Source organism: Dendrobates tinctorius, unplaced genomic scaffold (assembly GCF_039654945.1).
Source record: "Dendrobates tinctorius isolate UK_male_01 unplaced genomic scaffold, ASM3965494v1 ptg000131l, whole genome shotgun sequence".
NCBI classification, from domain to species: domain Eukaryota; kingdom Metazoa; phylum Chordata; class Amphibia; order Anura; family Dendrobatidae; genus Dendrobates; species Dendrobates tinctorius.
In genome coordinates, this window is record NW_027361799.1 from 2722544 (window position 1) to 2748344 (window position 25801).

The window sequence follows — 25801 nt, forward strand, 5'->3', positions numbered from 1 at the left end:
TATATATGTGGTATGTATGTAGCATGTAGTATGTATGTAGCATGCAGTATGTATGTAGCATGCATGTAGTATATATGTAGTATGTATGTAGCATGTAGTATGTATGTAGTATGTATGTGGTATGTATGTAGCATGTAGCATGCATGTAGTATGTATGTAGTATATATGTGGTATGTATGTAGCATGTAGTATGTATGTAGCATGCATGTAGTATGTATGTAGTATGTATGTAGTATGTATGTAGTATGTATGTAGCATGTATGTAGCATGTAGCATGCATGTAGTATTTTTTTTTTTTTTTTTTTTTTTTTTTAACATTTAACACATTAGCCGGATGATGGGACTACTACTGTCCCATCATTGGCTAATGTGTCAATCACTGTCATGGTAGCAGGCATCGCCAGATGGGACTTGTAGTCCCATCGGACGATGCTTGCACAGACCCCCGGACATCAGCTCAGCCCCCCGGCAGGCCGGCACAGCCCCCCGGCAGGCCGGCACAGCCCCCCACAGGGTGCACAGACCACCGGCAGGCCGGCACAGCCCCCCGGCAGGCCGGCACAGCCCACCGGAGCCTGCACAGCCCCCCTGGCAGGCCGGCACAGCCCCCCGGCAGGCCGGCACAGACCACCGGAGCCTGCACAGACCCCCTGGCAGGCCGGCACAGCCCCCCGAAAGGCCCGTACAGACCCCAGAGAGGCTGTACAAGGGAAAAACAGGATTTTTCTTATTCAGATACCGGAAGTCCCATAGACTTGAATGGGACTTCCGGTATCGGAATCGGCGATACCGATACTTTTTTTAAGATCGGCCGATCCATTCCGATCCGATACTTTGAAGTATCGGACGGTATCGCTCAACTCTATTCATGACCTGATGAGACATTCTCTGAGCACAAGGCTCCGGCCCTGGGGGAGCAAAACATACCACCTTTTGTGTTCCAAGACTCTTGTAGGAAGGTTGTTTTTTGCAGTACCTTACAATCTACTGAAAAAAGCATCAAAATCAGTGGGAGGACATGGTAAAATAAATGAAATTCTGCCATTTGCTTTTTGGGATTGAAGTGTTCATGGTGCAATAGAAAAGAGCTTGCTGCTCGAATCCGCAGGTCAGTACGATTACGTTGAGGCCAAACCTGCATAGATTAGATAGTTGTTGGTTTTTTGATTTTTTTCCTCCCCCTTTTAAACAGGAGATCATCATTACTGAATACACACGGACAAATAATTCTCTATGGGTTTGCTCCCAACAGCCGTATATTTCTCGGCCGTATTCTACGGACCATGCCAATCGCAGCATGCTGCGATTGTCAGCGTACTATGCCCGTAATACGCCAATGCAAGTCTATGGGAGCGCAAAAAATACGGATTACACACGGACCACAAGTGTGACTTGCGAGAAATACGCAGGTCTTTTGCCAGATGACAGGAAATGGTCCAATCCATCATCAGGAAGCCTAGACATGCAAATGAGCTCAAAAACTGCTCCAGACATCCAGGAAGTACACCTCCACGGAGTACAGCAGCGTCATGGCGCCATATTTCCTGAATGTGGAGATGCTCATTGTACTGGCTCAGGAGCAGCCTGAACTCTTGGACCAACGGGATGCCCATTATGCGAACTGGGCAAGAAAGGAGGTGTCATGGAGGCGCATATGTTGCCAGATGTTCCATGATTTTGGTGATCGGCCACGTGAGGAGCAGCAGAAACTGAGTAAGTACAAGGCCAAAAACTGATTAAAATTACCTCACATCAAAAAATGCATACAGAATCAGCCCCCCCCTTCCTGTGCTTCTACTTTTTTCCTCATGAGGCGGGTAGATTTTGATGTGACACATGGTTTGATACTGCCATAATTTTGCCCAGGCCACAAGCTCCTCATCCTCTTGGCCAACCAAGTTATTAAGTGTAGTTACTTGATACATGAACTATTGTGACCCTGTGTATCTGGCCTGGATGGCCCAATTAGATATGCCACCCTGGGTAGAAAGCACACCCCAGAAGGCCACATGCCTAGACTACTGGTAGCAAATGTGACCGATCAAATATGTAATGTAAAATTGAGAATATTTCCTGTCACATTGCAGTGGAAGATGTGATGAAACGCTGGCGCAGCATCTGCGATCAGTACAGGCGGGAACGTCAGCAGCGGTCCAGGAGTGGGGATGCGGGCTACGTCAAATGAAATTTTATTATGACCGCCTCTCCTTCCTCGCCCCTATTCTGGATCTGAGACCGTAAGTAGATACCTCACACCACATTACACCGATACTTTACATGGCCAAAAATATTAATTTATTTTTGGCTCTGTTCTATTTCATAACAGAACTCACTCCAACCTTACGGATAGAGGAACGGGCTCAGATACAGAGCCCATAATTGACCCTGTAGGGGATGAGGTGGCTGGGCCATCTTCTCCCCCTACAAGAAGCATGGGTGAAGAATCGTCTCAGGAGAACCCATTGCCTGCGACCCAAACCCCACCACCAGGACCGTCTGCTGCTGCACCATCACCCATACTGGAGGAGCAGGGCAACATAAGCAGCAGCCCAACTGCCCAGATCCGGGGATCGCCACAGCCTGCTGGAACATCCCGGCGAGGACGAAGAAGGTGCCACATCCCTGCCCAAGATACCAGGACCAATGTGGACACAGGGGTCCTAAATTATCTGGCTAGAGTGAATACAGATGATGGGGAGGAGGCATACTCAAGTAGCCTGGCCCTTTATCTCTGTGCCCTTTCCCGTGAGGTGAGGCTCCGTATTCGAGGATGTTTTCAGATCCTGCTTGATGCAAGGACACCCCCCAATACCCCATATGAGCTGTTTGAATATCTGGAGAGGTGGCAGCTTTCCCCCTGAAATCTAATGCGCATTAGACCACCCACACAGATGCTTGCTCAAGCAGGGTCTGAAGATACTCAGATACGTGGGCCTACACCTCACCCCCTTCCTCACCCTACCCAACCTTCACAACAGCAACAACATATGTCTGCCTCTAGCTAACCCCACCAATATGGCCACTTTTTCCCACCCAGTGTGGGAGGCCGGTCCCAACCTGGTTGGGGACGACATGGCTGTATTGGTGGGTATGAGACACGGGCCTACCCGAGCCAACAAGATGCCCCTCTTCATTATTCCTCTGGCCAGTACCCCCAACAATCCCAGGAGGAAGGACACTACCCACATCATGGGCAACAGTATGCCCACACACAGGGCAATGTTGGGCAAAGTAGCCAGCAGCAACCACAGACTGCTCTTCCGCCTTCTCCTTCCCCAACTTACCACAATTTATAAGGGCTTAAAAACATGCAAAATGTTTACGCATACCGTACATCAGTGTCCATAAGCGGTCTGATGCCAGTAGATGTCAAGTGTGTTTCAACTGGTGCTATAAATTCCAATACAAAGGAAAAAAGAGGTGTTCTCTATCATCAAAATTATATAAAAAAGATAAAACTCACATTTATTAGGAAGGTTTTCAAATCATATTAATAAGCCACCATGACAGGCAAGGCTACCTTACGCGTTTCTGACACATATTGCATGTCTGTAAAAAACACAATATTTCACCGCGCTATACTGGGAAAGTCAAAGGATCAAAATAGACTACTCATTTGATAATGCATAGAAAAGGCGTGCTGTCCTTATTCAATTAGTCACTTTTTTGGCAGCTAACTATATTCCCAAATCAAGGCGAACAGCCTCAATAACATCACACTCTCTCTATGTATTATCAAGTGAGTAGTCTATTTTGTTCCTTTGACTTTCCCAGTATAGCGCGGTGAAATATAGTCTTTTTTACAGACATGTAATATGTGTCAGAAACGTGTAAGGTAGCCTTGCCTGTCATGGTGGCTTATTAATATGATTTGAAAACCTTCCTAATAAATGTGATTTTTATCTTTTTTATATAATTTTGATGATGGAGAACACCTCTTTTTTCCTTTGGATTCTAAATGTCTAATGCAGCAATTTTGTTATTGCATTCTGTTTGGTTTGTATATGTGTGAAAATTGTTTATTTCTAAAATGTTCACATCTTCAAAAAGGCCAATTTGGCCCATTGCCCCAGTTTACCATAGGTGTTATGATTGAGTCACCGTAGGAGGCAGACACAAAAATAGAAGCTACGTCCAGAAAACCAGAGAAGTTGGCAACTATCAGATTGCAGACCCCTGAACCTATCAACACAACTAGCAGTAGCCGTGGGGGGTTCCTACGATGCCCTAGACCCCTCAATCACAGCCGGAGCGCTAAATAGCCTAAAGACAGAAAAGGAAATCTAAACTGCCCCAGAGCAGACCCCAAAGTAAAAGGCAGCCCCCAACATATAATGATGGTGAAGCAAGATGAAAAAACACTCACACAGATAGAAAGATAGGCTGAGCAAACGATGGGGCCCAAGCTAGCTAAACAGAACAGGAAAGGAAGGTTGCTGTCTGCAATCTGCCAAAACCCTATCAAAGACATAAGCCAACAAGCTGATATGAAAAAGACCCTGAAGCAGCTAGGCTTCAAAAACTAAATCAGCACTCAGGTATTTTCAGAAGACAGAGCTAAAGGAATTCAGCACACCCCAGCAGGGAATGGCAGAAATCCAGAAAAACAAAGCAAAACAAAGTCTAAGCACAAATGCAAAAGGCCGAGCAGAAAACTTAGCTTTAGAGGAGCAGGAATTCAGACTGGTCTCCAAGGATCCCACAGAGAAACCACCCGCATGGCAGAAGGGCGTCGGCAGTCTTATATCCAGTCAGTAACTCCACTCAGCCAGTCATCATCATCAGACTCAGGTGTTTGATAATCAGGCTCACTACCTTTCTTTACCAGAAGAGGGAGTTCCTCGGGCCTCAGTAGTGAAGGGGAAAATGAACTCACAACAGTACCTCCCCCTTGAGGAGGGGTCACCGAACCCTCAACCACGCCACCAGGGCGATCAGGGTGAGCCCGATGAAAGGCACGCACCAATCTTTTGGCATGAATATCAGAGGCAGAGACCCAGGAATTATCCTCCTGACCATAACCCTTCCACTTAACCAAATACTGGAGTCTCCGTCTAGCCAGACGGGAATCCAGTACTTTCTCTACCTCATATTCCATGTTACCTTCAACCAATACAGGGTCTGGAGGTGCCACCCCCGGAACAACAGGTTCAACAAACCTCTTCAACAAAGATTTATGGAACACATTATGGATTTTAAATGTGACAGGAAGAGCCAAACGAAAAGTGACCGGATTAATAATCTCCAAAATCTTGTAAGGTCCAATAAAGCTAGGCTTAAACTTAGGAGAAGCCACCTTCATAGCAATATTTTTTGATGATAACCACACCATATCACCAACCTTAAACTGGGGACCAATGGTCCTATGTCGGTTGGAAAACCGCTGGGCCTTTTCCTGGGAGAGAGATAACTTATCCACCACTTGGTCCCAGATCTGGTGCATTCTCTCCACCACAGTGTCAACACCTGGGCAGGCAGAGGGCTCCACCTGCCCTGAAGAAAATCGAGGATGAAACCCAAAGTTACAAAAAAAAGGTGACATCAAAGTGGCAGAACTAGCTCTATTATTTAAAGCAAATTCGGCCAAGAGCAAAAATGAAACCCAATCATCCTGATCAGCAGAAATGAAACATCTCAAATATGACTCCAAGGTCTGGTTTGTTCTCTCTGTCTGCCCATTGGTCTGAGGGTGAAAAGCAGAGGAGAAGGACAACTGAATTCCCAGCTTGGAACAGAAAGTTCTCCAAAATCTAGACACAAACTGGACTCCTCTGTCAGATACAATGTTCTCAGGAATCCAGTGCAAGCGAACCACCTGTTGTATAAACAGGGGCACCAACTCAGAGGAAGACGGCAACTTAGGGAGTGGTACAAGATGAACCATCTTAGAGAACCTATCACAAATCACCCAAATAACAGTCATCCTTTGAGAGACAGGCATATCAGAGATGAAATCCATTGAAATATGGGTCCATGGCCTCTTGGGGACAGGCAAAGGCATCAACAACCCACTAGAGCGAGAACACGATTTAGACCGGGAGCACGTCCCACAGGACTGCACAAAATTCCTGACATCACGAGACAAGGAGGGCCACCATAAAGACCGACTCACCAGATCTCTAGTACCAAAAATACCTGGATGACCAGCCAAAGCAGAGCAATGAACTTCAGACATCACTCTCTTCTTCCACTGGTCAGGAACATACAACTTTCCACTGGGACAACGCTCAGGTTTGTCCTCCTGGAACTCTTCCAGAGCACGTCTCAAATCGGGCGAGATGGCAGAAAGAACTACCCCTTCGCCTAAGATGGTAGCAGGCTTGATCACCACAGGAGAATCAGCAAAGAAGCTCCTAGAGAGGGCGTCTGCCTTGACATTCTTAGTTCCAGGAAGAAAAGAAACCACAAAATCAAAACGTGTAAAAAACAAGGCCCACCTAGCCTGTCTAGGGTTCAAGCGCTTAGCCGACTCTAGGTAAATCAAATTCTTGTGGTCAGTGAGGACCACGACTTGATGCTTAGCTCCCTCCAACCAATGTCTCCACTCCTCAAATGCCCATTTCATGGCCAACAGTTCCCGATTCCCCACATCATAGTTACGTTCAGATGGAGAGAACTTTCGGGAAAAGAAAGCACAGGGATTCATTTTAGATGTTACAGGATCCTTTTGGGACAAAACAGCTCCTGCACCAATCTCAGAAGCATCCACCTCTACCTGGAACGGAAGTGAGACATCAGGTTGCCGCAAAACCGGGGCGGAGGTGAATCTTCGCTTCAGCTCCTGAAAGGAAGAAACAGCCTCCGGAGACCAATTTAACACATCAGCACCCTTCTTAGTCAAATCAGTCAATGGCTTGGCAATACTAGAAAATTTTGCTATAAATTTCCGATAAAAATTAGCAAAACCCAAAAACTTCTGGAGGGCCTTCAAAGAAGTGGGCTGAACCCAATCGTAAATGACCTGTACCTTGGCCGGGTCCATTTCAATAGTTGATGGGGACAAAATAAATCCCAAAAAAGAAATCCTCTGTACTCCAAAAAGGCATTTAGATCCTTTGACATATAGGAAATTCTCCCTCAAGATCCGGAACACAGTCCGAATATGTTCCACATGAGAATCCCAATCCTTGGAGAAGATCAAAATATCATCCAGATAGATAATCAAAAATTTATCGTCAAAATCTCGGAAAATATCGTTCATGAAGCACTGGAAGACAGAAGGAGCATTAGTGAGCCCAAAAGGCATCACCAGGTACTCAAAATGTCCCTCCGGAGTATTAAACGCCGTCTTCCATTCATCCCCATGCTTAATGCGAATAAGATTATACGCACCCCTGAGGTCAAGCTTGGTAGACCAGCAAGCACCTTTAACTCTGGAGAATAGATCAGAAATCAGAGGTAACGGATACTGATATTTAACAGTAATTTTGTTGAGGGCACGATAATCAATACAAGGTCTTAATGATCCATCCTTTTTGGCTACAAAAAAAAAAACGGCACCTATGGGTGACGAGGATGGTCTAATATGACCCTTCTCCAACGCCTCCTTAATATAGGATCGCATAGCCTCGTGCTCGGGTACAGACAGATTGAAGAGCCGACCCTTGGGAAATTTACACCCCGGGCTCAGTTCAATTGCACAGTCATAACTCCTATGAGGAGGCAGAGACGCAGACTCATTCTCACTAAATACATCATAAAAGTCCGCCAAATAATCAGGAACATCATGCGACTGAGGAGAGGTGGAAAACACCGGAGCCTCACTAAAGGCACACCGACAACCCCAACTCACCACAGACACAGATTTCCAATCCAAAACTGGATTATGAATTTGTAACCAGGGAAACCCCAGAACAATAGTATCATGCAGATTATGCAACACCAAAAATCTGCAATTTTCTTGATGGTCTGGGGCGACCTGCATTACCACCTGGGTCCAAAACTGAAGTTTATTTTTAGCCAAAGGAGTAGCATCAATCCCCCTCAAAGGGATAGGCGTCTGCAGAGGTGTCATCGGAAATCCACAACGTTTAGCAAAATCCAAGTCCATTAGGTTTAGGGCTGCTCCCGAATCCACAAAAGCCTTGGCGGAAAATGTGGACAGGGAGCAGATCAGAGTAATAGCCAGAAGAAACTTAGGTTGAACACCACCAACAGAAAACGTGTGTGCAAAGCGTTTCTCTCGTTTAGGACAGACAGAAATAATATGCGAGGCATCTCCACAGAAAAAACACAACTTATTACGCCTTCTGAACTCCTGACGCCGCTTTCTGGAAAAAACTCTATCACATTTCATAGGTTCAGACATTTGTTCAACAGGTGGCAACACCTCTCGTGCAGCTTTGCGTTCGCGCAAACGCCGATCAACCTGAATGGCTAATGACATAGAATCGTCAAGACCAGAAGGAACAGGAAATCCCACCATAGTATCTTTTACGGCTTCTGACAACCCCTTCCGAAAGAGAGCAGCCAAGGCATTATCATTCCAGGTAGTAAGTACTGCCCACTTTCGGAATTTTTGACAGTACAATTCTGCAGAATCACGACCCTGGTTCAATGCCAGCAGGGTCTTTTCAGCCTGATCAATCGCATTAGGTTCGTCATACAACAACCCCAAGGCCTGAAAAAATGCGTTCACATTAGTCAGAATAGGATCATCTGGTTTCAAAGAAAACGCCCAATCCTGGGGATCGCCACGCAGCAAAGAGATGACAATTTTAACCTGCTGCGCGGAGCTCCCTGACGAGTTAGGCTTCAAGGCAAAAAATAATTTACAATTATTTTTGAAATTCAAAAATTTAGACCGATCCCCAAAAAATACATCAGGTGTAGGAATCTTTGGTTCAGCAGCATGTGAATGAGCAAGGTAGGCGGAAATTCCCCGCACTTCTGCAGCGAGCTGATCCACACGATCAGACAATTGCTTTATCTCCATTGAGAGAAAAAAAAATTCCCCCTACGGCCTCAGAGATATAGAGGAAAAAATATACACACCTTTTTTTTTTTTTTTCTTTTTTACAATTCTTTCCTGCTATTGAGTACCCTAGGATCTGCGGTATGGCGGGTGATTCTGTTATGATTGAGTCACCGTAGGAGGCAGACACAAAAATAGAAGCTACGTCCAGAAAACCAGAGAAGTTGGCAACTATCAGATTGCAGACCCCTGAACCTATCAACACAACTAGCAGTAGCCGTGGGGGGTTCCTACGATGCCCTAGACCCCTCGATCACAGCCGGAGCGCTAAATAGCCTAAAGACAGAAAAGGAAATCTAAACTGCCCCAGAGCAGACCCCAAAGTAAAAGGCAGCCCCCAACATATAATGACAGTGAAGCAAGATGAAAAAACACTCACACAGATAGAAAGATAGGCTGAGCAAACGATGGGGCCCAAGCTAGCTAAACAGAACAGGAAAGGAAGGTTGCTGTCTGCAATCTGCCAAAACCCTATCAAAGACATAAGCCAACAAGCTGATATGAAAAAGACCCTGAAGCAGCTAGGCTTCAAAAACTAAATCAGCACTCAGGTATTTTCAGAAGACAGAGCTAAAGGAATTCAGCACACCCCAGCAGGGAATGGCAGAAATCCAGAAAAACAAAGCAAAACAAAGTCTAAGCACAAATGCAAAAGGCCGAGCAGAAAACTTAGCTTTAGAGGAGCAGGAATTCAGACTGGTCTTCAAGGATCCCAAAGAGAAATCACCCGCAGGGCAGAAGGGCGTCGGCAGCCTTATATCCAGTCAGTAACTCCACTCAGACAGTCATCATCATCAGACTCAGGTGTTTGATAATCAGGCTCACTACCTTTCTTTACCAGAAGAGGGAGTTCCTCGGGCCTCAGTAGTGAAGGGGAAAATGAACTCACAACACATAGGGCAATAATATGTTTGCCTTTAAAAAAAATAACAAAACAAAAAAAGGTAAAAGTAAAAATTTGTCTAACACACTTTACGTCTCTGTCTCAATTCTCAAAAACCGTGTCAGCATACTAACATACGCTTACCAATGCAACTAAACAGTCATAGAATCAGAAGGGGTAGAAATATATCTATTTAGACACACATAAAACCTAAAATTATAACATAGATACAGCATGCTCTTGCCAAGAAGTTTCCCCCTCAGGTGACATAAAGTAATTAGTGAAAATATCACGAACTTTGAGCCCAGAGAGCGGTCTACGTTGAGGGTTGATAGGTGGTCTCACCCTACGCACATTGTCCGGCCTATGCACAACACCAGCAGAGGAGGAACAATCATGTATCCTGGTGAAGTTATGAAGAACCACACAGGCTTTAACTACTTCATTAACATTTTGTTCACTCAGCTGAATGGCAGACTGGAGTACCCGCCATTTGGCACAAAGAATGCCAAAGGAAAACTCCACCAGTCGCCGAGCACATGATAGGCGCAAGTTAAAAATTCTGTGCCTGTGGTCAAGGTTGCGCTGGGGATATGGCCTCATGACTTTGCGTGTTAACTGAAACGCCTCATCTGCCACAAGGACATAAGAGACTGATTCTTGAGTGGAGCCTGGTAGTTGGCGTGGTGGTGGTAGATCCAACTGGTTGGTGCGTAGCCGCCGAGCCATAATGGAAGTATTGAAGACTCTAGAGTCTCCTGTCCTTCCATAGGTCCCAATGTCAACAATTATAAACTTGTATTGAGGGTCAGCCAGAGCCAACAGTACAACAGAAAAGTATTGTTTATAATTGAAGAATTGAGAGCCAGAGTTCGGCGGCTTACGCACCCGGATATGTTTGCCTTCAAGGGCCCCAATACAATTAGGAAACTGGCATTCCTCCTCAAAGTCCCTTGATATCCTCAACCAGTCTTCCATCCTGGGCTCAGGCATAACGACTTGATGTAGTCTTGTCCAGATTTCAATACATGTTGACCTGACTATGCCAGAAATGGTAGATCATCCAATGAGAAACTCATGGTGGAGGGCGGCTTAAGACAGGCCAGTGGACAGGAAGCAGAAGAACAACAGAAAAGGAAGATTTTAGAATGCACAAATTACAAAAAAAACAGGTACATACATACCAAACTGTTAGGAATTCAGATCGACTACCACACACATATTTGGTTGCACAATTACAAAGTGATATTCAGCACATATTACACATAACATACTGGTCAGTAAGTTGAAACATATGTGGACTAAGATGAGGGCATTAAACTTAGTCCAAGAAGCCAAAAATACATACTTTGGTCAACACATTATGAACATAGAGAATGTAGTTGGGTAGTACATACCGTATTGTGAGTCGAAGTCGCTCCTCTGCAGATATAGCTTTGCGCATCCTTGTGTCCTGAAAGGTTATCCCAGGGCGCACTGTCTCCAAGAGTCGATCAAATGTTTCAAGGCTCATGCTACAGTATTGGTAGAATTTTACAGGATGCTCTCGCATAGAAGAATAGAGGCGGTGAAAATGACCTCTTGTGAGTCGTTGCCTCAAAAGTGGATGTACTCACATGCATCTCCTCCTCCGTGGATCCACTATCACTGGGTAAGATTGGCCAAAGCGGCGTGACAAAAGCCAGTTGAAGAGAACCTGCTCAGTTGTGTTGAAACTCAGACTGTTTGCCATGTTGCACATACAACAGCAACACACCTAGTGAAGGCAAGGTCACAAATGGCCAGAATGGAGGCAGTCACCTGTTCCTGAGGCAATAAATAGGGTGCAGGCTAATGATTTAAATAGTTAGCAGGCCTCAAAACCATTAAATGTCCATTTTGCAAGGATGCGAGAAAATCTCGCAATACGGATTCCATACGGATTCCTTACGGATGCTGACATGCGCAAAATACGCGACCACACCTTTCTTACGGATGACATACGGAGCACTATTTAGGGGTCATTCATCCGTATTACGCCTGTAAACTACGGACCGTATTTTGCGTTGGTTAGTGTGACCTCGGCCTAAGGCTAAGTGCACACGTTGTGGAATTGCTGCGGGAAATACGCTATAATTCCGCATGTGTAATTCCCGCATATTTCCTGTGTTTAACTAGCGTTTTGCAAGCGTAATTAGCTTGCAGAATGCTAGCATTTTGCAAGCGATCTGTAGCATCTCTTTGAAAACTGATTGACAGGTTGGTCACACTCGTCAAACATAGTGTTTGACAAGTGTCACCAACTTTTTACTATTGAGCCTATAAAAGACAAAATGAAAAAAACCCTGCTATAATTAAATGTATGATTTAAATGCACTTTTGCTTTTTACTTATTTAATTATAGCAGAGTTTTTTCCATTTTGTCTTTTGTAGGTTTTGTATGCTTTTTGGCCATGTGAACATGCATTTATGTGCTGCATGTGTACCAACTCAAACCAAGCTCAATTTTTGTGTTTTTTCTTTGTATTTTTGCATTCTGTGCAAGCTGGGGTGTGGCCTCCCTCTCCTGAGCTGGAAATTGTATTTAAAGGCTTCCCCTGACTGGTGTCCAGTGGTTGGGACCCGGTCCTTGCCTGCCCTTCACACAGACGTCAACTTTGACTCATGATAAGGTTATTAATACTAGACAGTGTAGGACTGCCCCAACCACAGAGTCAGCTTGTCGATGGTGGGACGGCTTTTATGCTATGTTTGATTAAATACAGTATTACTAAGAACTCTGTATGATTTAAGTGCACTTTTGCTTTTTACTTGATTAATTATAGCAGGGTTTTTTTCATTTTGTCTTTTGTAGGTTTTGTATGCTTTTTGGCCATGTGAACATGCATTTATATGCTGCATGTGTACCAACTCAAACCAAGCTCAATTTTTGTGTGTTTTTTTTACTATTGAGGCGCCTATGCAGCATCAGTAGTAAAAGATATAAAGTTTAAAATAATAAAAAAAAATAAAAGTGGTGTTATTCTCACCTTCCGGCGTCCCATGCAGCATTCGCAAACCTTGCTATGCTCTCGGCAAGTCCCATTCCCAGTGATGCCTTGCGACAATGACCTTTGATGACGTAGCTGTCTCGCGATACCATAGCGGTGTCGCGAGACCGCTAAGTCATCAAAGGTCATTGTCGCAAGGCATCACTGGGAATGGGAGTTGGCGGGAGCATCGCTGAGGCCTGGGGACGCTGCGTGGGACGCCGGAAGGTGAGAATATCACAATTTTTTATTTTAATTATTTTTTTAACAGGGATATGGTACCCAAGGCCTGGAGGAGAATCTCCTCTCCTCCAGACGCTGGGTACCATCCGCACATTTTCCGCTTACTTTGCTCATAGTGGGCATAGCCACATGCGGAAAGTAAGCGGAACAATGCATTCCTATGTGTGCGGAATTCCTGCGATTCCACGCAAAGAATGAGCATGCTGCAGTTTTTTCTGCGATGCGATTTTGCCGTGGAAAAATATGCAGCATTAGCACAGCATGTGCAGAATGCCATTGAATGCAATGAGCTTCTTATTTTATGCGTTTTTGCTGAAAAATCGCAACAAAAATGCATAAAATCTGCGGGAATTCCAGACGTGTGAACACAGCCTAAAACTGTCCCACTTGTTAACCCCTTCAGTGAACACTGCAAAAAAATAAAGGAGGCAAAAAACAATGCTTTATCAAATAGCCGAAGGAAAAGAGCAATAAAATGCGATCAGACAGATGTAAATAAAAATGGTACTGCTGAAAATGTTACCTTGTCCCGCAAAAAACAAGCTGCCATGCACCTTCATCAGCAGAAAAGTGAAAGTTAGAGCTCTCAGAACAGTGATGCCAAAAATATTTCTATAAAACAGTTTTTGTTGTGTAAAAGCGCCAAAACATAGGATATAAAGGAAGTATCGCTGTAATCTTACTGACTCGAAGAATAAAGCGCTCTTACCAATTTGACCACATGTGGAATGGTATGTAAAAAAAATTCCTGAATTGCTGGATTTGGTTCATTGTGTCTCCCAATAATCAGAATAGAAAGCGATCAAAAAATGTCATGTGCTCGAAAATGGTACCAATAAACGTCAGCTCGTCCCATAAAAGCAAGCCGTCACATGAATGTTGGCTGAAATATAAAAACATTAAAACTCTCAAAATGTGGTGATGGAAAAACTAGTTTTCGCAATAAAAAACATCTTTTAGTGTGTGACAGCAGCCAACCATAAAAACACAATATAAATCTGGTATCGCTGTAGTCACACCGACCCAAAGAATAAAGTCACCTAATCACTTATACCGCTCGAGCAATGGCGTAAAAAATACAATCAATTCTTCACATGCTGTTGATTTTTTTTTTCATTCTGCCTCCCAAAGATCGCAGTAAGGCTTGGCGCACATTTATCCTGTGCTGAGTGCTTACAGAGGGGTTTCTGTGTAAATCTCAGAAGGTCCCTTCATCAGGCTGAATTAATTTTTCCTTTTATCCAATTACAAAGTGACCCATCTAAGAATTGTTACTTTGCAAAGTTTTAAGGCAGGTGTGAAAAATGCTGCAGCATAAAATATTTTAAAAATGTCTGCTTATCTTAATGTGTATTTTTGTGTCTACAAAAAACAGAATTGGTGTCACCATGTTCATAATGACCAATACAAGAATGTAATCGTGATTTAAGCTTCTAAAAAAACTCAGTAATCCTGAAAAACAAAAGCATAAAATGTGGCCCAAAAATTGTTTCCACCACAAAATGGCACCAATTAAAAATGTCTTCACAAAAAGTGAAAAACCTCAAAGCAAGTGTAATATCACATACAGGATGTGTCACTAACATCACACATCTATGATGGCTCCAAGAACACAGGTAAATATTGAGGTGCAGGTATCCGTCCATTATTGGGTGCGCCTTCTGGAATATTGGCTATATCCAGTACATTAATAGACCCCTGTACCTCAATATTTCATGTGTTTCAGCTTTTATCCAATTAATCAACAGTTTTTTACCAGTTTTTAGCCTCATGTTGCACATTATCGATAGCAGTGGTGTAGTCACCCGTGTGATGTAACGTGTCTTCTCCCGCATGTCTGAGAAAGGGACGAAAAATATTTGAAAGCTGAAACGTTGCGTCATGGGAGAGAATAATCCACTTCTGGATTTTACCTCATTATAAAAGGCTGCCATTGTCTAATAGATGACAAATCTGAGATGAATGGACAAAGAACATCTCATACATCTCATTGTGGATGTCATGTTGTGTCTGTATTTCAATAGTTTAAACAATTAAATCATATAAACTCTATTTATGATTTCTATAATAATAGAAAAAGATATTAAATGTGCGTTTATTATGGTCATTTCATGGTACAGCGCAGACGTGTGTCAGATATTCCTTAAATAGTTTATTTGGGCAGAAGTAACAAATCCCCTATAAGAACTGACATTGAAGGATGATGACTTCCTCTGTCCTTTCCATTTTACTGGTTACATGGTTGTTATTGACATGTAACCATCCATTCCTTTCTTAAATTCATTCAGTGAGTTGGTGATGGCCAACTCACTGAATGAATTTAAGAAAGGAATGGATGCATTTCTTGTGAGTAACAGTATAGAAGGTTACGAATAAATTGGCTTCTACACTGTGGGTTTTTTGCCTTCCCCAGAATCAACAATGCAGAACAGCTGCACTAAAAATAGGCTGAACTAGATGGACATAAGGTCTTCCTTCAGCCTTCAAAACTATGTTACTATGTTTCTAAGCAAGCTGGACTGGGCATGGGGAAGTCTTCCTGTGCAGTCCGAAGGTTTCCAAACCTGCCCCCCACGTCTCACATCCACGGGGATTTAGAAAACAAACCAGTGTCATCTGTCAATCTACACTGAGTTACGAGAGCTGGAAATTGATATATTAAAATAAAACTGACAGCTGATACATCCAGTATCTGACACGTGCTGCCCGTGGATGTATGGTATCAGCCAGGTATGTTGAACTTTGAAATACTGCGAAATTTCAAAACTACTTTAAAAGCCACTGGGGACTGCGCTGTGCTATTGATCCATGGCAGGTGGCATTAAGAGGATTCCGGGGATCCGCCTGTCAGACTGGTCGTACTTTACAGTGCAGTTCTGACCATGGAGGCTCTTAGACTCATTGATCAGGCGGGTTCCCAGCTACTTCTTTCCATCACCTGTCCAGGTTTGACTGGTCTCTCCCTATATGCATAGGCAGTCACTGACAGTGGGCTGAAAGAAGTCGCTTGAGAGACTAATCTTAAGTGCAGCTCGGAATGTCATACATACATGTCTGGGATCATACACCCGATGCCTGATATGTGATGTCCCTGGATTGTTCCCTGGATTGTTCACCATGTATCAGCTGTCAGGATCTCTGCACCAGTGAATTACCACACATGTAATCTAGAACTTAACCGTAACTCATAACACTTCACCCGCACTTCTGGAATTCCCACCTGAAAAAGTAGAAGAAAACATTAGACACATTTTCAAATTAAGCTGGATGTTCACTCTAAATTGACCAATTATGGAGCTGATCTAGAATACTGATCCCCTAAACTACAGCTCTATTATCTTCTAAACCACTGATCTCAGCACACCATATGGGCATGCAAGGAGGTTGGCAACCACTGGAGAGACAGATTGGAGAGAACTATACTAGGGGAATACTATATATTTAAATAAATAACCCAATTACTGACCAGACTTCTTCAGACCATTTCTAAAAGTAAAAATGGCAAATTCAATAGCTGCTGTTCAAAACACTTAATGCTTGTGAGATACTAAAGGCTCCATCACACACAGTGACATCACCAGCGAGATCGCTGATTTTGTGATGCCACAGTGATCTCGCCAGCGATATCGCTGTGTGTGACGGGGATCAGCGACCAGCCCCTCTGCCGGGTATCGCTGATCGTACTCGATCGTCCTGGGCCATTTTTTGATCGTTGTTCTCCCGCTGGCCAGTGCGCATCGCTGCATGTGGCAGCAAGAGACCAGCGATCAGCGACGCTGGATGCTGGTTTCCAGTGTAAACAGCGGGTATCTAAGAGCCGCGCGGCTCTTGGATACCCGCTGTTTACATTGGAAACCAGCTTGCTCGCTGGTCCTGATCACTGGAGGGGCTGTCTATTGATGTTCCAGCAATCCCATCGATGTCGGATCATTGGTTAGATTGCTGGGACATTGTTATGTGTAACGGGGCCCTTACACCAGAGTAAATGAAGGGATCCTGCAAGAGCCGCATCCTGGGTCAGAAAGTAACGGTCATCACACTCCATAAGGGTGAGGGGTGTAGAGGCGATGACTCTGTATCGGGACACACATTGGATGGACACTCGCGCACCCCTTAGAAACCCGATGTGTACCTTGGTTATCAGCTCCCTGCATCAGCGCGCTGGTAACTAAGGTACACATTGGATTTCTAGGAATCGGGCAGCGCCTAGAAACACGACGTTTCTAAAGGGCCTGTCACACTAAGCGATATCGCTAGCAATATCGCTATAACGTCACTGGATTTTGTGACGTTATAGAAATATTGCTAGCGATATCGCTATGCCTGATACTTACTTCCAACTGGTTCCCCCGCTGGTTATCGCTGATCGCGCGAGAACATCCTGGGCCATTTCTCGTCGTCAGCTTCCTACTGGGCTTCCTGTGGCGCGGGCGGGAGGACGTCAGGATCGCCTCGTCTGACAGGTAAGTAATGACCCCCGACCCCTGTTATGTCGCTGGTGAGATCTGCCTGTGTGGCAGCTCACTAGTGACCACTTAGCGATGCACGAGCGATCCTGACCGCGTCATATTGCTGGTAGGGATCGCTGGTGCATCGCTAAGTGTGACAGTACCTTTAGACACCAAACACATCTAGGTTCTTTATCTATGAACTCATAATGACCTGGATAATCATAATGGCAGGTCACTTTTAGCATTTGGTGAACTAGTAAAAAGCCAAACCAAAAAAAGTGTGGGATTGCACCTTTTTTTGCAATTTTACCGCAATTGGAATTTTTTGCCCATTTTCTAGTGCACGACATGGTGAAACCAATGATATTGTTCAAAAGTACAACTCGTCCCACAAAAAATAAGCCCTCACACAGCCATGTTAACAGAAAAATAAGTTACGGCTCTAGGAGAAGGGAAACAAAAACGCAAAACCGAAAACCTCCGGGGGTTATTAGGCTAAACTTATTAAAAAAAAAATAAAAAACAGTATTTCAAGGCTAATAAAAATGTCTGCCTAGTAAAGTGTTACTAAAAAGAAGGTTGATTATTGTGTGTCCATATAGCAAGAGGACGTTAAAGCCGTTATTAGTAAATCCAATAAAAGCATAACTTCTTAGCGGTCTTAACAAGTTCACCAAAAACACAACCCAGGTTAGGTGGGTTCTGATCCAAGTGGTTAAATGCTGCTGTCTGGGTCAAGAACTTTTGGTTCAGGCTGAGAGATTACAGGTATCTACACGTATTTTAATTTAGCTCCAAATAAAACAAAGGGTAATAGCCATTCACATTATTTGGTTCATGTAAAGACTTCTTGAAACTCAGTTTCTGTGCATGACTAGCAGATACAAAATCCTGCCCATATCTCTCATTCATGGACTTTTTGTTTTTTAAAAAAAAGCAAAATGCATATTTACACCCTTGGTAAAACAGCATGGTGACATTTGCACTGAAGGCCAGCCATAATCTTATAATTCAGAAGACACTACAAATAAGTGTCATGCAAGATTTTAAGCTCACCATATCTTTTCCTCACAAGATCTAAAGGATTTCAACTTTCGAACCCAAATAAATCAAGGTTGGCATTGTCAGACGTAATCAGCAGTGCATCACTAGACTGAAATATGGCTTCCTCTGAGGCATCGCCTATGATGATGATGCTCTCTATGTCCCCTCAGCTATCCACCACAGGATACTCATCTTCTCCTTCAATGACGATGAATTTTGTCTCCAAATCTTCCATGTCAATGTTGTCTATAACAGTCTCATGGGAATGTTCAGTCACATGGTCTTCACCCCATGGAAAGTTGAGAGAGTTCATAACTATGTTCACTGAAATCCTGGTGGTGGGGTCTTCAGAGAGCAGGCAATGAAAACATTCATGAGCATTGACTGAAAATTTAATCCAGTGTCCTGGAGGTGCATTGAGGGTTTTCAAAACGCTGCCAGTAGATAATTTTTTGGAACAGAGGACCATCTTCTACTGCTCTTTCTCATGGAAAATATCCAGTAAATGCAATGAAAAGAAGTACACCCAAAGTCCGTGTGTTAATGCTGGGCCTCAAAACTAGAGCTTCATGGCTTTTCACTTAACAGAGCTCCGGGGACATGAAAGAAATGATGAATGACATTGATGGCACAAGAGTATTGATTGCTTGTGTCAAGCCAAAATGACTCAGTGTAACATGGAAGCTATCTTGGTCCATTAGTAATACATTGTCTGGCTTTACATCTTTATGTACTAGTCCTTGATCGTGCATGTATTCCAGCGCTCTGGCCAACTGTAGCGCACAACGCTTCACCTTCACTTCGGGAATTCCAACCTGGAAAAGTAGGTGAATCCATTAGATACATGATTACTTTACTAGAAAATGTGTATGATCTTAGGGTAACCATCATTGTACTATATCTCCACATTTTACTTTTAGTTCAGCACGAGATATTGGTAATCAGTGTTTTACAGGAGTGTTTTCTGTGAGTAGTACCATACTTACGGTTGGCCATATTATACAGTTGCTGACGCTGCTCTTGCCCCTTTTTTTCTTTTTAGTTCAACATCACATAGATATTGATAACAAAAGTATTGTACTACACACAGGGAACATATATTTTGCCATATTCTATTGTTTCCGGTTCTTCTCTGGCCCCTCTCCTCTTCAATTCCCGCCGCCTCAGGCCAGGGGAATCCTTGTGTACACGGCCAGATGTAAGTACAGCGCAAAACTCTTATCACAGGATTTTGTCTGAGCTATCTTTTAAGCACTGGCAGTAATATATAATTATCTATATGCAGTGGGTTTATTTATAGATAGTATCCAGCTGGTATTGCATATTTTGCTACCACTGGACTTTGGCATAGGCTCACAGGATACACTTTTGGTAGATTATATTTAGCCTGATTCATATTATTAAGCACTATAAGCACTTTGTACTTTGGTTGTTTATGCAGTGAGCCTAAGTTAGTGAAATTAAATGTCTGCATTTTACATGTCAGCACTATAACGCAAAATAGCTTTGTTAGGACGCTTGCAGGCTGGTAGTAGTTTTTTCCAGCCCTATAAAATTGTGAAACTTGTATTGCACCATTTATTTGTGGAATAACCCGGCATTACATGCCTGCTTAGTGGGAAACTCTATTTATTGATGTAATTTTAAAATATTTCAATAAAATTGTTTATATTTTCCTAAAGTACTCATTGTTTTTTCTGCTATAATTAGCTTGAAAAATGAGTGTGTTGTATTGTATCTAGAGTTCAAGAGGTGATATTATTGTATCTATAATTTATGGGAATATTTGTGATATTTTGTGTAATGTATTATTATTTTTGTCTATATATGTAATTCTTGGAATAAACTTTGTAGTACTTTTTTGATAGGATAGTTAGTCCTTGTTATTTTGGTGTTCACTCATTGCGATAGTGTCCATAATACAATACGTTTATCTAGACAGTGGGCCTTAGTACTTTTGATTATATACAATGCTGATATCTGTTCTAGTATTAGTTTTCATTGGGAGCTTTGCGGTATGATCACGGATAGCCAGTGATGTAAAAGTTCCATCATTTTTTCTTAAGACCATGCACTGTATGGGATAAAGCGAAACAACAATACAAAAAACAAAACCAGAATTCCTGGATTTTGTGTTCCCCCAAAAATGTCACCAGTAGAAACTACAATTTGTCCTGAAAAGTTGATGAACGCCCTTCCACTAAAAAAAGATATTCTGCAGGTTGATTGGGTATTGTGCTTTTTTTTACATAGTATTTTATGTCTTGCTACTCTCACAAAAATGCAATAATTTGTTTTTTGCTCTGTTCACTATTTAGTGACATATCAACAGGGATTAAAAATGTGATATAGGATTATTTTAAGATAAAATATAAAAAAGAATACAGTGTCAAAACGTTGTATTTACCAGAAAATGGCACAACTGAAAACTAAATCTTGTCCTGTAACAAAAAAAACCCTCATGCAGCTCCATATTCAAACATGGTCAATCTCTAAGAGGGCTATTTTTTTTTTTTTTTGCAAAAAGTTGGATAGTTGTATAAACTCCAAAATGCTGACGAACACAAATACAACTCATCCATAAATATCCCAGCTCTCATGCAAAATGTTAAAAATACCATGGGTTCTGGGATGACTATGAAAGAGAAACAAATATTTTGTCCTAAAACCCCCATCCTTAAGGGGTTGAAAGCTTCTCAAGTGTTTATGGGATTTGAAATTTCTACAAATTTCTAACTTTTATGAAAAATGTAACATTCTGAAGGCAATAAACCTATAAAGCATTGACACATTTCATGGTATCATCAATTTATGACTAATTCACACTTGTAATGTTTGGGCTTGCCTGTCTTCTTCTCATTAGCCATGACTAGTCTGCTTTAGGTTCCGCTGCCCAGAGTCTTCAACAATTCCTAATCCTTCTCACTAGTGTGGGTGAGCTCAATTGTATGAACTGCTTCCATCCTAGCTTACGATGAAACAAAGATTCAGTTGGGTTTTCTCGCATAGATTCTGATCCAACTTATCACAAGAACTGCAATCTCACAATTCGTGAAGGCGATTATCTAGCAGTTGAGAGCAAAGAAGACCTTGTAGCATAGATCAACCTCATCCCGTAGAATGTAAGTCCGCAAGGACAGGGTCCTCTCTCCTCTGCACCAGTCTGTCATTGTAAATCTGTTCACTGTTAATGATATCTATAATTTTGTATATAACCCCTTCTCATGTACAGCACCATGGAATTAATGGTGCTATATAAATAAATAATAATAATAAATGACTGAAAGGAGCTAACAGTCTTTTATGGGCACCATAGCCATGAGATTGAGGTTCCTCCCCTTTTCAAGGACAATGATGTAAGTGACCCTCTAGTCATATGGAAATGTCGAGCTCACTGACAAGTATATTCTGAGTGGTAAGTTCAGGAATAGCTCAGGTATAAAGGATGTCTGGGTTGAGACCATGCCTGATTATTCCAGGTTCTGCCATTTGTTGACTTAACCTAACTGGTTTACTTTAGTGTCACTTGTCATGCAAATACCGTGTGTGAAAACAGCCTAAATCCACCAATACTCTCTAGATCAACCTAATCTACATGCTGTACATAACAAGACTCTATATATTCTTTTATGTCAACTAATCATTGTTTTAAAAGGCAGGATGCAAATTTTAGGAATGATCAAAAAGTTGTGTACCACAAAATAGCACCAATGAAAATGTAGCCATTGATCCTGCTAAAAAAAGATGTGGAGCCCACAGGACACATTACTTATGTATGGGAGCATTATTGGTTTAATTGTGGCACCCTTAGTATTATTTAGCAAGTAGCACTCAGACACAAGTGCTTATAAAGTAATAATGAGGGGAACTTTGCACCGTTATAGCCCTAAAATGGCATATGGGGGTCTTCCAAGATGTGTTTGCATAGCATGTGTCTTTCCCTCAAAGCAAGAAATGGGTTGGGGTCCTCTGGTCTAAATACTGTTCTAGGCATTAAACAACCTGGACCCAAGACTTATTATTATTACCTTTATGCATTATTTGCAGTACATTTTTTACTTTTTAGTTCAGGATATTTGTGTTTTTTGCTTTTTGTTTTCTCTGGTTAATGGTCATGTGTTAATATGCACTTACATTGTGCATACACATTAACTTACTTTTCTCAGTTCAGATTTGTTTTTATTCATTTAATTGTGCATTCAGTGCATATATGGGTGTGACCGCCCTTTTTCTGAGCTGGGAAAGCCATCCAGTCTGGCCTAAGCTGTTACTAGTGGTTCAGCCGCTCGATCCTTATTCACATTCACGTCACTTGGCAAGTGAAAAGGTTTTAAATACTAGAGTAGGGACTGTCCCACAAGGGTTGCCGTGACGTGGCAGGATGTCTTGTACATTATTTTGATCAAAATTATGTTTACTAAATACCCTTATTATTATTACCTTTATGCATTATTTGCAGTACATTTTTTACTTTTTAGTTCAGGATATTTGTGTTTTTTGCTTTTTGTTTTCACTGTAGGTGGCTACATTGTATCAGAGAGACCTACGCAGCTGCTGTATATCAAATGTTTTTGGATTTGCTTTTTTGCAGCTTTTTTAAAATTTGGATGTGATCTGGACACTGCTGCATAAAGCAATGGTTCAAGTGAGATTTATTGATAGTGACTTTCTAAAAAATTGTGTAGAAACTGCTCTAGACAGAAGGTTGACAAATTTAATGCATCTTTACTAGTGTTGAGCATTCCGATACCGCAAGTATCGGGTATCGGCCGATATTAGCTGTATCGGAATTCTGATACTTAGTTCCGATACTTTTTTCATATCGAATACCGGAATCGGAAGTTCCCATAATGCTAGGAGCCCGCTCGATTTGATTCAGCCAATGGGGATCCTCAGAAGTGTGGGCATATCCTGTTAGGCATGTAGGCATGTTAACTACTGGCATGGCTGTGATTGGCTGCTGAAATGATGTCATGATGCACTATAAAAAGCACTGCAGCCGCCATTTCTGGTCACTCTGCTGTGAATTCAGTTAGGGACAGGCTGCTGTTGAAGACTGTGAGGGACAGTTAGAAATAGCGATTCTAAAAACAATATTGTGCTTTATCCAGGCTACATAAACCACCACTGTAGCTTGCTTTTCCCTAGCAGCGCTGTTTTCACAGCTGTCTGCAAGGGCTGTGTGAGTGCAGACCCACGCTGTGTAGTGTGTCCTGCAGGCACGTCTGCTTGTAGGCCGGCCAGCGTGTGTCTCTGCCTCATACACATTTTTCTTTTATTGCTGCTTTTTTTTTCTCCTGTATAGTGTGCTTCCATACGTATCCATATACGTTGGTTGCAAACACTAAAGGAGTGGACAGCGGAGCCTTTCAGCAGCATTTCAGTGCTATAGCCCATTTCTCTGTACTGTTTTTGGCTGTCTGATAGGTCTCTCTGTGTGTGAGTGCAGCTCACGTTGCAGTGTGTTCTACAGCCACCGCTAGCTGTAGTCCGCTCAGCGTGCGTCACTGCCTCATACATAGTCCTTTTTTTGCAGCAAATTTAGCCAGATTTTTGCTCCTATATTAGTGTGCTTCCAACCGCATCCATTGTCATTGGTTGGTTGCAAACACTATATAGGATTAGATAGAGGAGCCTTTTTGCTGGCTTGTGCCCTTAAGGGCCAGCCAGGCTAGTATCACCCTATTTTTTGGAGCCTCATCAGTTGCATTGTAGGTTAGCTTCCTGCATTGTAATCGCTCCAAAAAGTTTGTGATACTATAGCTTTCAAACTTTGGTCACATCCTTTCGTTTCCTTTCCCCCCACCAAAAAAAAAAAAAAGGAAATAAAGTTCACCAAACACTCCACTTTACAGTTGTCTAGGCCACATTAGATCATATTAAAGTGTAGTACACACACTCTTAGCCAAATTAGTGTTTCTTATACTGGTTAGCAGGTGTTCAGGAATAAGAACACTAAGCCATCCCTTTTTTACTTTTCTGCCTATCTTTATCAGTCTACCAAGATGAAGAAAGCAGGGAGTAAGGCACGTGGTCGTGGACATGGAGTTTCAGCAGGGAGAGGACAGGGGGATTCAGCAGGGAGAGGACATGGGGATTCGGTATCTGCTGTGGCCACCAGTGATCCGGCATCCCCCACTTTTACCAGGCAACAGTCCTTCATGCGCAGCTTTGTAGGACCTCGCCGTACCCCACTGCTGCGTGACGAACAAATTGAAGCCGTTGTCGGATGGATGGCAGCTAACGCATCCACTTCAATGACTTCCGCATCCTCCCAAGGCCAGAGCACTGAAGAGCAACCATCTGTCTCTTCACCACCTGCCAAATTGCCCAGGCAGTCTGAGAGCCCTGGACAGGAGCCATCTCAATCTTTACTTCTGTTCTCAGAATCTGTTGGCTTGGAAAGAGGTGGCCAGCCAAGCAGCATTCTAGAGCGTGAAGAAGAGGGAGTATGCAGTGATGCACAACTGCTTTGTCCCTCTGAATCTGAAGAGGCGGGTGGGCCAGTGCCTATGGTCAGCACACCTCAGTATGCATCAGATGATGATGAGACTCAGTTGCCAATTTCTGGTGCATACGGTGCTGGCGAGACAACCCAGGACCAGCCGGTGCTTGAAGAGGGGAGTGGAGATGATGAGGTCCTTGACCCATCATGGCGTCAGCCACAGGAAGGTGGTGGGAGCAGCTCTGAGGAAGAGATTCCCTGAACGGCCAAAAGAGGAGGGAGAGGGCGGGGGCAGACTTGGTTGCCTGTAGCCTCCACTTTGGCACCCGTGAGGAGCAATCCTCTTCCAAAACACAAAACGGGTGCTCCCAGGACTTGCAGTGCGTGGTCTTTTTTTGACACAGTTGCAGATGACATTTGCTTTGTCAAATGCAAGCTGTGTCATCAGAAAGTGAAACGAGGGAAAAATGTGAGCAACCTCAATACCACAAATATGTGGAAAAATGTGCGTACCAAGCACGAGGTGGAGTTACACAGACACACTGAAGATGTAGGCCAACCTTCAGCAGCACCTACCACCTCTTCAGCTCATGTTGGGGCCTCTTCCTCCAGCTCACACACAGCTGGTTCGGCTTCCTCACTGGAACACCATGGAAGAACCACTGCCACTGTTGTCCAGAGACCCAGTGAAATTCCACCCACTGAACCACGTTCGCAGTCATCAGCACCCTCCCAGGCCACTCACCAGCAATC